The sequence below is a fragment of the Pogoniulus pusillus genome, chromosome 10, assembly GCF_015220805.1.
Source record: "Pogoniulus pusillus isolate bPogPus1 chromosome 10, bPogPus1.pri, whole genome shotgun sequence".
NCBI lineage: Eukaryota > Metazoa > Chordata > Aves > Piciformes > Lybiidae > Pogoniulus > Pogoniulus pusillus.
Window position 1 is genome coordinate 21,972,300 of NC_087273.1, and position 14,860 is coordinate 21,987,159.

General features: G+C 46.7%; 1 protein-coding gene across 1 annotated transcript in view; it reads right to left on the reverse strand.

Annotated features, from left to right (window-relative positions):
• EPB41L4B (erythrocyte membrane protein band 4.1 like 4B) overlaps positions 1–14,860 on the reverse strand; it is a 230,574-nt gene that overhangs the window by 109,359 nt on the left and 106,355 nt on the right.

Genomic DNA, 14,860 nt, shown 5'->3' on the forward strand with positions numbered 1-14,860 from the left:
ACCACAGGAATCTAGCAAACTCCATGAAGCAGACCTGCAAGAACTGTTGTTCTGTAATGTTAGAATGTGAAATAACATGAATTAAGTCTGACTTTCTATGTTACAGATAATAAAATATTACCTAACTATCACGACACTGTGACCAATGCATCTTTATCTGCCTAAGCCTCATCTTCCAGACTAACAGCCTGCTGATAGAGTAAGTGTTGACAGAAAGACTTTTTCACACCTTTACAAGGTCTTCTGTAACACCACATCAACACAAAATATATATGCCTACTAATGATTCATTTTATTAAAGAAAGTGCAGTCAAAATTCTTAAATATTAGGGCTCTGATGTTGTGTCCAACAATAGCATTTAGAAAAGGGGTTATAGTACAGTTTACAGTACCCTAGGCTGACAGTTTACACACCAATGGTAAAGTCTGCATCAATGAGATAATGAATTTTACCTCTCCATTGCTGGGAGAAAAAAATAAAAAAAAGAGCAGTGAGAACATCTATCATGAAAGAAGAACTCTTCTCGGATCACCTGCTGAATGCAAGTATCCTGTTATAGACTCATCCAATTGCTTTCATCTTTGGCATTCCCATGGCAGGCCAACTTCCTTTTAAAGCAGGCCTTTCACATGTTATACAAGCAAAGCAGTGCAACTATACTGATTGAAGGTGTTACAGATTTTTCACACTTTAAGACTGTTGTGATTCAAGGGTTAACTGGTAAGCAGGTGGAAACTCAACCCCAGTGAGGACCCTGGGTCATGCTATTCCCTCCCTTTTTCTGCTTATCATCTATTAAAGGGGGCAGGAAGTTAGGGTGGATTCTCTCTCCCTTTTCTCCTTCCTGCCTGGAGGGGAACTGTTTGCTGTCTCGGAGCTTCTGCCCTGTGGTCAGGCCTACAGCCACGTGTTGTGGGCGAATTCATTGCCATTACCGGTATCTGTATATATCCTTCAATATCTCTATGCATTTTTTTCCCCTAAATACCTTTTAGTTTTTGTCAAAACTACTTTCTTAACTTCCAATTCTGTGCAAGTCCTTTTGTTCACTTCTTACTTCCCGTATATTTTCCGTGTGTGTGTGTGTGTGTGTGTGTGTAACCTAAATTCTGTCCTGAAATTTTGCCCTGAAAACCTTTGTGATGGTTTGGATATTCCCCGCTCCCCCACTCTTTAGAAATTACCCAGACTAGACTCAGCCGGATCTGGGAATATAAAAGAAGCTATTTATTTACAGCTAGCACAATATACAAGCAGATATTTACAGTATATACAGTTATATACAGAAATATACAAGGTAAAAGGTAATACAGCAACACAACTCTCCTCCCAGAAACCTGAGTCCCCAGGAGGGGCTCTCAACTACCCCTGCACCTTCCCCCTGCCCCTCTCAACCTTACCCCAGTCCCAAGGAAGAACAGAGGTTCGACCAAGAGGTTAAGAAGCAAAGGTGAGCGGAAGGTGAGGTTAGGGAGTAAGATGTTGCTCAGTCAGCAGCCCAAGGCAGAGAGAGTGAAAAAATGGTGAGAGTGTTATCTAATGTTTTCATTTCTTCTTCAGCAAGGCTCTGAGGGGAGTAGACATCACCCTTGTTTTCCTTTCACAACCTATGATCTAGTTCTTCTCACCAAAACATTCTAGCTAGCTTCAAACTAGCACAATCTTAAATGGTGACTGTGATGGTTTGGGGGTTACCCCGCCCCCCCACACTTTGGAATTTGCCCCAGCTAACTCAGACGGCCTCTGGGAATATAGATGAAGCAATTTATTTACAGCTAGCAGAATTTACAAGCAGCTATTTACAATATATACAGTTATATACAATTATATACAGAAATATACAAAGGATAAACAATACAAAAGCACAACTCCCCTCCCAGAAACCTGAGTCCCCAGGAGGGGCTCTCAAACCACCCCAACACCTCCCCCCGGCCCTCTCAACCTTACCCCAGTTCTCAGGAAGAAAAGAGGTGCAGCCAAGAGGTTAGGGAGCAAGGTTAGTAGGAGCAGGGTTAATGAGATGTGACCAGGTCTAAGGCAAAAGCAAGAGTGAAACAAAATGGAGAAAAAGTCTTTCTTCTTCCCAGAGTTCTCAGCGTGACTGTGAGAGAAGTTGACATCAATTGTTTTTCATTTCACTGCCCGTTATCTAGTTCTTGTACCAAAACATTCCAGCTTGCTTCAAACTAGCACAATCCACCCCTGTCTACTTCGCTCAGAGTATCGCTGAGAATTATCCAATCTAATCTAAACCAATATTTACACTAAAACAATAAATATACAAGTTCAGTTCACACTTCAATCAGATGTAGGTGATTCAAAAGCTCAGAACAGGGACTCCCAGGTGATATTGGGTTCGTGCTCATGTACTGTAGATTCTATTGTAGATTCTCTCAGTGTTGGGCGCCGATGTTACCTAGAGTAGAAAACTCCTAACAGCTTGGATTTAAACTCTCTCAGCTAAGGTTAAATTTCTTTGTGGAATACACTGGATTTCACCATTCTCCTGCATTACCCAGTATGTATGACCAGGACCTTCAGCAGAAACCACCCCTCGGACAGGTTTCCCTTCGCCCAAAGGAGAAAATACCCAAACAGTTTTCCCTAACAGATTCTTCTCACGTACAACAGGAACTTTATCACCGTCTACTGTTTGGACCAATTCTGATTGTGCAGGTCCTGCTCTGTTTACTGAACCTCTACTATTTACCAACCAGGTAGCTTCTGCTAAATGTTTGTCCCAGTTTTTCAGAGTTCCACCCCCCATGGCTTTTAGGGTGGTTTTCAGCAAACCATTGTAGCGTTCAATCTTCCCTGAAGCTGGTGCATAGTAGGGTATGTGATAGATCCATTCAATACCATGCTCTTTGGCCCAGTTTTTCACAAGATTGTTCTTGAAATGAGTACCATTGTCTGACTCGATTCTCTCTGGAGTTCCATGTCTCCACAAGATCTGTCTCTCCAAACCAACAATGGTGTTATGTGCAGTAGCATGTGGAACTGGATAAGTTTCCAACCATCCAGTGCTGGCTTCTACCATCGTCAGCACATACTGCTTGCCAGAACGAGATCTAGGTAAAGTGATGTAGTCAATCTGCCAGGCTTCACCATACTTGTACTTTGACCATCTCTCACCATACCACAAGGGCTTGATTCGCTTAGCCTGCTTAATAGCAGCACAAATGTCACAGTCATAGATGACTTGGGTGATAGCGTCCATGGACAAGTCAATTGACCTATCGCGAGCCCATCGGTACGTTCCATCTCTGCCTTGATGTCCAGATGAGTCATGGGCCCACCGAGCTAAGAACAGCTCACCTCGGTGTTTCCAATCAAGGTCAATGTCAAGTTCAGAGTTGGTATCAACTTGAGCAATCTTAGCAGCTTGATCTGCCTTCTGGTTGTGTTGATGCTCCTCAGTGGCTCTGCTCTTAGGCATGTGTGCATCTACGTGCCGCACCTTCACTGGAGTTCTCTCCAGCCGTGCATCAATGTCCTGCCATAGATCAGCACACCAAATAGGCTTTCCTTTCCTCTGCCAACCATTCTTCTTCCAGTCCTTCAGCCAACCCCATAGAGCATTGGCTACCATCCACGAGTCGGTGTAGAGGTAAAGGATAGGCCAATTCTCACGTTCAGCCACATCAAGAGCAAGTTGAACAGCTTTTACCTCAGCGAACTGACTGGATTCTCCTTCGCCATCTTTCGTTTCGGTAACTCTTCTGGTTGGACTCCAAACTGCTGACTTCCATATTCGCTTGTTCCCAACAAGACGACAGGAACCATCTGTGAACAAAGCATAGTTCTTTTCCTGATCAGAGAGATCACCATAGGGAGGAGCTTCCTCAGCACGAGTTATTTTCTCCTCTGGAGGTTTGGAACAGTCTGTGCCTTCCGGCCAGTTGGTGATCACCTCCACCAGACCAGGTCGGTCAAGATTACCCATTCGTGCTCGTTGGGTTATCAAAGCCATCCATTTAGACCAGGTTGCATCTGTGGCATGATGTGGTGATGAACCCTTGCCTTTGAACATCCAGTTAAGAACTGGCAGTCTAGGAGCTAAAAGCAATTGTGACTCAGTTCCAATCACTTCAGAAGCTGCTTTCACTCCCTCATAGGCTGCTAGAATCTCTTTCTCAGTTGCAGTGTAATTTGTCTCTGAACCTCTGTAACAACGTCCCCAGAAACCAAGTGGACGACCACGTGTCTCATTTGGAGCTCTCTGCCAGAGACTCCAAGTTGGACCATTGTCACTGGCAGCCGTGTACAGAATGTTCTTAATGTCTGGACCAGATCTCACAGGTCCCAAGCCCACTGCATGGACTACTTCTCGTTTGATTTGATCAAAGGCTGCTTGTTGTTCAGGTCCCCACTCGAAATTGTTTCTCTTACGAGTCACATCATGCAGAGGTTTGACAATCTGACTGAAACCAGGAATGTGTAGTCTCCAAAATCCCACCACACCAAGAAAAAAAAGTGTGTCCTTCTTACTGGTGGGAACTGCCATGGTAGAGACTTTGTTGATCACATCCTGAGGAATGTAACGGCGACCATCCTGCCACCGCACTCCCAGAAACTGAATTTCTTTGGCAGGTCCTTTGACCTTGTCTCTCTTAATGGCAAAACCTGCTTGCAACAGAATGTCAATGATTTTGTTACCTTTCTCGAAGACTTCCTCAGCAGTTTGGCCCCACACAATGATGTCGTCGATGTACTGGATGTGCTCTGGAGCTTTACCTTTCTCCAGTGCATTGTGGATGACTGAGTGACAGATGGTTGAGCTGTGTTTCCACCCCTGAGGCAAACGATTGAACTGATACTGGATTCCTCTCCAGGTGAATGCAAACTGAGGCCTGCACTCCTTTGCTATGGGAATAGAGAAGAAAGCATTAGCAATGTCAATGGTTGCATACCACTTAGCCTCCTTCGATTCCAGCTCGTACTGGAGCTCCAGCATGTCTGGCACAGCTGCACTCATGGGTGGCGTCACCTCGTTGAGGGCACGAAAGTCAACTGTCAGTCTCCAGTCGCCCGTGGGTTTGCGCACAGGCCAGATGGGACTGTTGAAAGGTGAATGAGCTTTCTCGATGACAGCCTGACTCTCCAGTTGACGAATCAGCTGATGAATGGGCAACAAAGAGTCACGGTTAGTTCTGTACTGCCTATGATGAACAGTTTGAGTTGCAATTGGCACTTCCAAGTCCTCTATGTCATGATGTCCCACAACTGCAGATTCATCAGAAAGTTCAGGTCTAATAGACAATTTCAATTTATCATCCTCAATCTCTACAGATGCTATTCCAAAAGCCCATTTATGACCCTTAGGATCTTTGAAACAACCTTGTCTCAAAAAGTCAATTCCCAGAATGCAAGGCGCATCAGGACCAGTTACAATAGTATGTGTCTTCCACTCTTTACCAGTTAAACTGATCTCAGCCTGTACCTTAGTTAACTCTTGAGATCCACCAGTGATTCCAAAGATAGAAATGGACTCTGTCCCTTTGCAATTAGATGGCAATAAAGTACACTGAGCACCTGTGTCAACTAAAGCCCTGTATTTCCGAACTCTTGAACTGCCAGGCCACCTAATGAATACATTCCAATAGATTCGGTTCTCTCCACTATCCCTTTCCTCCTCCTGGCTGGAGGCAGGGCACCCCTAATGCTGAACATGGCATGTGGGGTGTACACAATGATGGGTGTTGTTGTGAGAGGAACTGCAACTGTTGGAACAATTGCAGTTGCTCTCGGGAGCTGAAGAAGTGACAGCTACTTTTCGGGCATTACTGCCTCTGTTTCTGCCACTCTGCAGATCCCTGACTCTCTTTGAAAGAGCTGAAGTAGGTTTACCATCCCATTTGTTCATGTTCTCCCCGTATGTGTCACGCAGAAGTATCCACAGTGACGCACGTGATTGCTGCTGTCTAGGTGGAATTTGTCTCCTCCTGGGCTGGAATTGCCTTGCAGGAGGTGGGCGTCTGTTCCTGACTGCAGAAACATGCACCCATTCAGATGATGCAGGAATAGTATCCTTTACCAGATTGGAAATTGAGGTTGTAAGATCCTCCTTCAGTTCTTTCATGCTCTCCTTGATGCCATCTCTTATCTCTGTACCTAGAGTTTTTATGGCAGAGACTAGGCCAGAATGTGACAAGCTGTCCTCTATCTGCCTGAGCTGGTCAGTGAATTCACCAACAGTGAAAGATCTTCCATTATCACTCCTTGCTAGGAACTTACTGGCCAAGATGTTAGCATAGGATGAAGGAGCAAGCTTAATAAGCTTCTTCATGAGACCTGTTCCCAAAGGAATATCATCAGGCTCATGAGTACCATGATCTCCATAAAGCACTTCCTTCACAGCAAACTCCTTCAGAAGCTTAATTCCCTGCTCAACAGTGTTCCACTTCTTGGCAGCCCATGGCAAATCATCTCGGGAAGGATATCTCATAGCCACAGCCAACAGAAGGCGTGTCCACAAGCTAACTCTACCAAGAGGACTTGCCAGGTGTTTGTCCACTCCACTCTCCTTAGTGAGTGGTCCCAGCTGCTTGGCAGACTTGTCTCCTACCTGCAGAGCATTAGCACCAATGCCACGGCATCTCACTAGCCAGCTTAGGATTGGCTCACCTGATTCCCTTGTGTATTCCTTCCTAACTTCCCTGACCTCTCTGAGTGGATCCTTGGAGCCTTGGATGTCATCTTCCTCCTCTTCTTCCTGTTGTTCTGGTGGTGCTGGGCCTAACACAATCTTCCTCATAGCATTCCTAAACTCATTGGAACCATCCTCTCTCTTGGCAGCTAACCTCACAGCACTCCTCTCACTTGAGTATTGTTGTCTCAGCACATCTACAAGGTCTCGCAGACTAACTGCCTCCTCTTCCTCCTCTTGCTGCTGATCACCAGAGGTCCCCTGTCTTACATCCTCCTGCGAACCACTCTTGGTCTTAGCTTTTGCCTTAGCAGGTGCCAGAAAAGCCTGAGCAGCAACAGACTTGGATGTGTCTGCTGGAGTATTTGAATCTTTAGGAGTCTGACTTGGAGGGTTTGAATCCTTAGGGGTCTGACTTGGAGCATTTGTATTACTGGGGGTCTGACCTGGAGCATTTGTATCCTTAGGGGTCTGACCTGGAGCTTGTGAGTTCAAATCTGCCTTGCTTTTAACAGGAGGATTTTGGTTCTGGTCTGCTGGCTGGGGGTTTGAATTGGCTGAGCTGGTGTCATTAGGATTTGGACTGACTGGGCTAGCGTTACTAGCACTAGCAGTGTTATTATTTGCCTGTCCTCCTGGGATGCCTGCCAACCCTGACTTGTTTTCATTTTTGCTAGGGACATTCTGATTTTGGGTACCTGTCTGTGCTCCTGAGGCTCCTGCTAAACTCTGCGGCTTGTTTTGGTTATCCCTATCATTGTTTACGTTAGTGGCAGGAACACTGGCTGTCTTCCCAGCACTTGGAGAAGGAGGGGCAGAGGCTGGCAAGGGGGAAGCCGACAACTGTGTTCCCTTGTTTTGCTGTGAAAGAGACTGCTTCTGAGACACAGAATTTTTCCTAGCTCTTACAGAAGCTGGTTTTGAATTTTTCACCAATAATGCCAAAATTAATATGAAATTTAAAACTACAAGAGCCAGTATAATGCCCAGCATCCCTGCCATGCTCTGTTTCGAGTAGAAATCCTTGCAGGGATTTGGCATTTCAGTTTGGGGCTGGATGACCCTCATGAGAGCAGTAGATAAAGCAGACTCTCGATTGATTGTAACATTATTGACAAAAACTCTTGTAATATCACTAGTAATATTCTCAGTGACACTAAAACCAGCATAACCAAGAATAAAATCACCCCAGCTCCAGAACATGTTTGAAAGCTTAACTTTGACCTTCTTAAAAACTACATGAAGCAAGAAATAACCAATTTGATCTTTGATCCAGTTGTACACAAAAAACCAGAAAACAGGCCACACAGCAATCCCCACCAAGTACAATAGCTGCTTGATTAGCTTCATCTTAATTCCCAGAGCTAATTTTCCAGTCACTCAAATAACTAGCCCCACGTTGGGAAAGCCAATAAAAATGTGATGGTTTGGGGGTTACCCCGCCCCCCCACACTTTGGAATTTGCCCCAGCTAACTCAGACGGCCTCTGGGAATATAGATGAAGCAATTTATTTACAGCTAGCAGAATTTACAAGCAGCTATTTACAATATATACAGTTATATACAATTATATACAGAAATATACAAAGGATAAACAATATAAAAGCACAACTCCCCTCCCAGAAACCTGAGTCCCCAGGAGGGGCTCTCAAACCACCCCAACACCTCCCCCCGGCCCTCTCAACCTTACCCCAGTTCTCAGGAAGAAAAGAGGTGCAGCCAAGAGGTTAGGGAGCAAGGTTAGTAGGAGCAGGGTTAATGAGATGTGACCAGGTCTAAGGCAAAAGCAAGAGTGAAACAAAATGGAGAAAAAGTCTTTCTTCTTCCCAGAGTTCTCAGCGTGACTGTGAGAGAAGTTGACATCAATTGTTTTTCATTTCACTGCCCGTTATCTAGTTCTTGTACCAAAACATTCCAGCTTGCTTCAAACTAGCACAGTGACAAAGACAGATGAAGGAAAGGATGAAGTTATCACAGAAAGCGGATCTGTAAATTGGTTAGCAACTTAACCTAAAAGCAGCCTGTGATATGATGAAAGGTGACACAACTGCAATCAGAGCAGACAATGAAGTGGATTAGAAACTGGTTACAAGATGGAGTTCAAAGAATGGTGGTCAATGGTGCTAGGTCCAGCTGGAGAGCTGTAACCAGGGGAGTCCCCCAAGGATCAGTGCTGGGTCCAGTCCTTGTTGTGGAGGGCCTGTAGGCCCAAACCCAGGGTTGTTTATGCCTTGCCCTGCCTGGACGTGTTTTTCTGTCTAAACCAGAGGTAAACACATTAAATGGATAAAAGTGGCACAAGAGACCTGGTGCCATAAAGTCTGTCCTGCCAGGACCCTGGATTGTAAACATGTTGTGTAAGCCCCCCCACACCCATCTCGTGTCTCCCTGGTGGAAGTCCATGTGATCTCCATAAAGTCCAGGCAAGTGGCATTTGCCTATTATGGTAAGGTTTGGCTGACTGCCAACCTGATTGGTCATTCTAGTGGCCAAGGAGCCATTAATTTTGGCCCACATTCAATAAACAGGGGTACACAGGTAAACAACGTGCTCAGACCCCCAGGCTCAGATGCTCGGACCCTCATGCTCTGACCCACTCGCAGTGTGGACTCTCCCCTGCCTGTGTACCTTAGTTGCAGAGCTCACTTAAGCCTGCCTATATATATGGAGCCTATAGTCTCCAGCCAGCTGTGCACACTTGTATGCCACTGTGTTACCAGGACCAGACCCTGTATTGCCTGCCTTTACCTACGGAGCTCAGACTCCTGAGCGGTATGTGGTGAAGGGTTGCACAGGCCTCAAAATGACTGTGTTGGCCTGTTGCTAAACCCTCACTTGGACAGAATTGTGGCTCAAAGACCATCAATCGAGGAGTCAAAACATTGCTCCCATCTGCCTGTATGACGACAGCAGCTGTCCCAGCCGCCGTTTCTACCTGTGGGAAGATTTCTCCCCCAGAGGGGCATAAGCTGTAAACATGAGCCATTGTTTTGGGAAAAAGACCTTGGGTCTGAGACACTGTGAGCACCCTAAGCACACCTTCTGGGAGTTGACCCTTACCAGCCCCTGGGGTGGTGCCACAGGTTGTTTTGGTAAGGAAATAACCTATCTGTGAATTACACATAACTTTGAGCCAATCGGTATTGTCTACTTGTACTAGCATCAGTTTGGCTGGATACACCTTCCTCTGAACAGTATAAAAGATGCTGCATTATCCTAATAAACGGGTACTGGTACTCTTGCTCACTCGCTCACACACACACACACACACGGCACAGCTCAACACTCGGCATTCGCACTCACACGGCACTCGCATCCGCACCAATCGCACTACAGCATCGAAGCTACAGCCGACTCGCCAGCACTCTGATCCTCGCCAGCCTCCGGACGCCAGTGCTCAGCTTGACCGCACCCGCAGAGGCTCAGACAGCGTGCCTCAATAACCTCGAATATCCATGATATCTGAGACTTTCAGAACTGACTCCCGGCCAGTGAGTAACTGAGAAACTTGATCTGAGCCAGAATAATCTCTCAATAAGCCTACCAGTGGCACTTTCAAGCCACAGACTCTCTTCCTAAATTCTTTCAAATCTTTGCTAAATTCCTAATTTGTTGTACATAGTCATTCTGTAATTTAATTCGCAACCGCATATAAAGAACTTAGGTGGGGTGGTTGTAAGTAAGTTTGGGGAGGGGGATTCCTAGTGTATATAATATTAAATATTTTAAACTCTTTAAAATTCATCCTCGTATTTCATTCCCCCAAAAACCCAGACAAACTCCTCTGAGACATAATGGCGCAGCGAGCAGGGTTTGCAATGAACAAATTATTTCACAGAATGGCATCTATTGTTAACCTTACAGATTTAAAACAGGCTATGCAAGATTTAGCTAGCCTGGAACAAATTATAGAGAAATCGGCAGATGATGTGATCGCATTGTGCACTGATTTGCAAAATGCAGATAAAGAAAAATTTATCACGCTCGCAGCGTGCACAATCTGAGCACAGGATGAATTTAATGGCATGAAAAGTGATATCGAGAGTCTCAAACTTAAAGTGAAGGAAACAGGAGAGAGTTTAAATGAGAAAATCAGTTACTTGAAGAGAGAGTCAGAGAACTGGGAACGGCAAAGTAAAAAACTAGAAGCTGAAAATCAGAAATTACATGAGATGCTGGTATTACAGAACGAAAGAATGGAAACTGAAAAACAAAGGCTACATGAGCTGCTAGCATTACAGATCGAGAAAGAAATTACTCTTGCCAGAGTGCCAAGGTCAGTGACCAAACCCGCAATCCCATTTGAGGACCCCAGAGTCCATTCTCCTGAGCGGTTTGAATTGCCGACTTTTTGAGACTTGCCGGATGCAGCACCTCGACCACCGCAGCCGCGGGCACGATCTCCTTCGCTGATGCAGCAGCAGCCGCAGCTGCAGCCTTCACTGATCCCTTCGCCGACGCCTCCACCGCACCAACAGTCGCTGCTGCACACACGAACGTCTTTGCCTGTGCCACCTTCGCTGCCACAAGTGATCACCCACCGATCCGAAGTGTCTCTGTCGTGGAACGCAGTTTCGCGGCAGAGTTTATGGGGAAAATACGCGAGGCGTTGACTATTTTATCAGTGATTTATTGCAAAGAATGCGAATTCCCTCTTCCCGAAACTACACCACCACTGTGAATTCTTTTGATTGAGGTCGAAATAACATTTCAGAGAATGACAAATTAAAGAGTCTATGATGTTTAAAGAGAGTTCTTTTGAGTCTCTGAGGTTTGAGTTAACAGTTCGTCAGCTACTCACAATCTGTAGCTTGGTAGGGAGTCCCTTTCTCCCGGTGAGGGTCCAGGTATATGCAGTCTTCCAGCCTCTGTGGCTCGGCGTGTCCGCCCGAGGCGAGGCTAGATCGGCAAGCAGTTTGTTGTCGTTAGAAGTCTGAGGAAGGACAGGAGCAAGGATGAGGTCCAGAAGGACGGGAAAAAAACAGAAAGGCTGGAAAACCCAGAAGGCAAGGGCAAGGGCGCAAGGGCCTCGATCCTGGCCTGTCCACCATTTTTATAATGTTCCAAAATAGGACTAGCCCACAATTCGGACCACTTTTACGTTGTTCACATACATTGGTAAAAAACAGTAAGCAACTTATACAATTGGATAACATTACCTAAACAATATAAAGACCACTCCTCAGGCCAGCCCACCTGCAGGTGCTGGGCAGGCCTGAGAAAGTCGTTTCTACTAACCAAAACAATACCCTGTTGTCTGGAAAGCAAGGCCAAGTGAAAGGGAAACATGGCCAGTGTTTACCTTTCACTTACCCTAGGGAGAAATCTTCCCATGGGACTGAAAGATTGTTTTGGTTTTTCGATGCTTCTGGCTTGAATGTGAGGCATTAGAAATCTGCATGACATGGAGACTTTAGAGGGGCTTTTGCTACTCTCCATGACAGTCTCAGACGGACCGCCATGCCGGATCGCCGCCATCTTCTCTGCCGCAGCCGCCATTACGCCTCGCTGGAAAGAGAAGCACCGATCTAAGCAGTCGCCCGGAAACACGTCAAATAGCAGTGACACTGAAGAGGAAGTTTATGGAGGAAAATCTCTTCACCTGAGACCCATATTCAAAAAGGAGACCATCCAGGAGAAGAAAGGCAGAGGAGCGACCACGACAAAAATCCAACCGTATTCTGGACCGAAACTCCGTGAATTAAGGGAAATCTTTGCTTGTATGCCTCATGAATCCGTAACTGACTACGTTTGTCGTGTGGTGGACAACGGGGCAGATTCAATAATCTTGACCCGCGATGAGGTAAAGGGATGTTCCTGCGTACCCGAGGTGTTCCTAGGTGCAGGTCCCGAGGAGGATTGTGCATTGAGTTTTAGAATATTTTATTGGGCGGGTTCTCTCGATCCTATAGACAGGCAAGAACTGACAGACGTTCATGTTTCAGACTGTGCCGAATTGACCGAAGCGATCAAAAAACTCACGTGTGTGCAAGCCGTATATCAAAGTAGCATTTTTCCGTGTCCTCTGGATGCCCCGATTGACCCACAGAGACTAAAAATCTTAGTAAGGGGTCTCCCAGCAGCTCTGAAGGGTGTGTGTGATGCAAAAAGGGAGCAAATTGAGCGGATATTAGACTTGGACAATCAAACAGGGGATGATCTACCCCACCATACTACGTGGGAAGAGCTGCTGGAGGAATTATCTGCCAAAGGGTGGGACCTAGGCTATTCTAACCCTGAGCCCTTACCGGCACCCTCTTACAAGAGGTGGCAGCCGGGAAATAAAGGCAGCAACATGGCCGCCCCGCACGGAAAGAAACAGGAAGTGTGGCACGCCAAGGCGTCCCAGAGTGCCTTCCCCGGTGATCCCAGAAGCCCCAGAGGGAGTCCCAGAGCTATCCCACAGGGTAGTCCGCGGGGGAGCCCGCAGCTGAACTGTCGCTTCTTGGGAAAGCCCAAGGGGCAAAATCCCTATTATGGGCAAAGTTCACACCAAAGGCAAAGCACCCAATACAGGAAAAAACCCTGTGATCTGCCGAGAGGGGACCGGGGAGAATATACCACAAAGGCTGAATTCAATAACCTGAGTAAAACAGTTGGTGAACTACGGGATGACATGCATCGAATGATGCGAAGATTAATCAACCACACATTTAAAAAACGTGGATATGAGGCAGGAGGGAACCGTGGCAGGAGTTCCAGAGCCGCCTCTCCTGACAAGTCTGACCAGCCTTTTACCTCTGATCAGCATGGGACTAAAGGCAAGCAAAAAAACTAGAGGTAGCAGTGAGTGCTCCAGGCCTCATTCATCACTTTGTGTATGCCTGCCAATGGTCTGATAATCCAGAACCTTTCATTATGATCCCAACAGGACCGGACAGAACTGCTGTGAAATATCTAATAGATACAGGTGACACTAAGCTGGGGGCAGATGTGACTGGGTTGGAGGGCAGAAGGGCTCTGCAGAGGGACCTTGACTGCCTGGACAGATGGGCAGAGTCCAATGGGATGGCGTTCAACAGCTTGAAGTGCCGGGTGCTGCACTTTGGCCACAACAACCCCATGCAGAGATACAAGCTGGGGTCGGAGAGAGGGATCTGGAGGTGCTGATTGATACCCACCTGAACATGAGCCAGCAGTATGCCCAGGTGGCCAAGACAGCCAATGGCATCCTGGCCTGCATCAGGAATGGTGTGGTCAGCAGGAGCAGGGAGGTCATTCTGCCCCTGTACTCTGCACTGGTTAGACCACACCTTCAGTACTGTGTTCAGTTCTGGGCCCCCCAGTTTAGGAGGGACATTGAGATGCTTGAGCGTGTCTAGAGAAGGGCAACGAGACTCGTGAGAGACCTTGAGCACAAGCCCTATGAGGAGAGGCTGAGGGAGCTGGGATTGGTTAGCCTGGAGAAGAGGAGGCTCAGGGGTGACCTTATTGCTGTCTACAACTACCTGAAGGGTGGTCATGGCCAGGAGGAGGTTGCTCTCTTCTCTCAGGTGGCCAGTGCCAGAACGAGAGGACACAGCCTCAGGCTGTGCCAGGGGAAATTTAGGCTCGAGGTGAGGAGAAAGTTCTTCATTGAGAGAGTCATTGGACACTGGAATGGGCTGCCCGGGGAGTTGGTGGAGTCACCGTCCCTGGAGCTGTTCAAGGCAAGATTGGACATGGCACTTGGTGCCATGGTGTAGCCTTGAGCTCTGTGGTAAAGGCTTGGACTTGATGATCTATGAGGTCTCTTCCAATCCTAATAATACTGTGATACTGTGATACTGTGATCATCATCAGTGACACTGATGGGGGACAGAGCGTCTGCTCAACAAGTTTGCTGATGAGACCAAACTGGGAGGTTTGTCTGATACAGCTGAAGGTTGTGCTGCCATCCAGCAAGACCCGGACAGACTGGAGAGCTGGATACAGAGGAACCAAATGAGGTTCAAAAAGGCCAAGTGCAGAGTCCTGCACCTGTGAGGCCGTCCCAGGTTGAGGCTGTAGGGTAAAAAAAAAATTCTGGAGACTAGAAGATTGTTATTCAATCCCGTAGTTCTGCTATCTCTTTATAGACTCATGACAAGGTAAGCTCGCTCTCCTTTCCTCCTCCTCTTGCCCTATGTGTGTGGCAGGAGCCAATTTATTGGGAACATGTAAGCAGTAGGCCTCTTGGATGGTGGAAGCATTGCCAGGGCAGGAGGATTGGAGCACTGGGGAATGTAGAT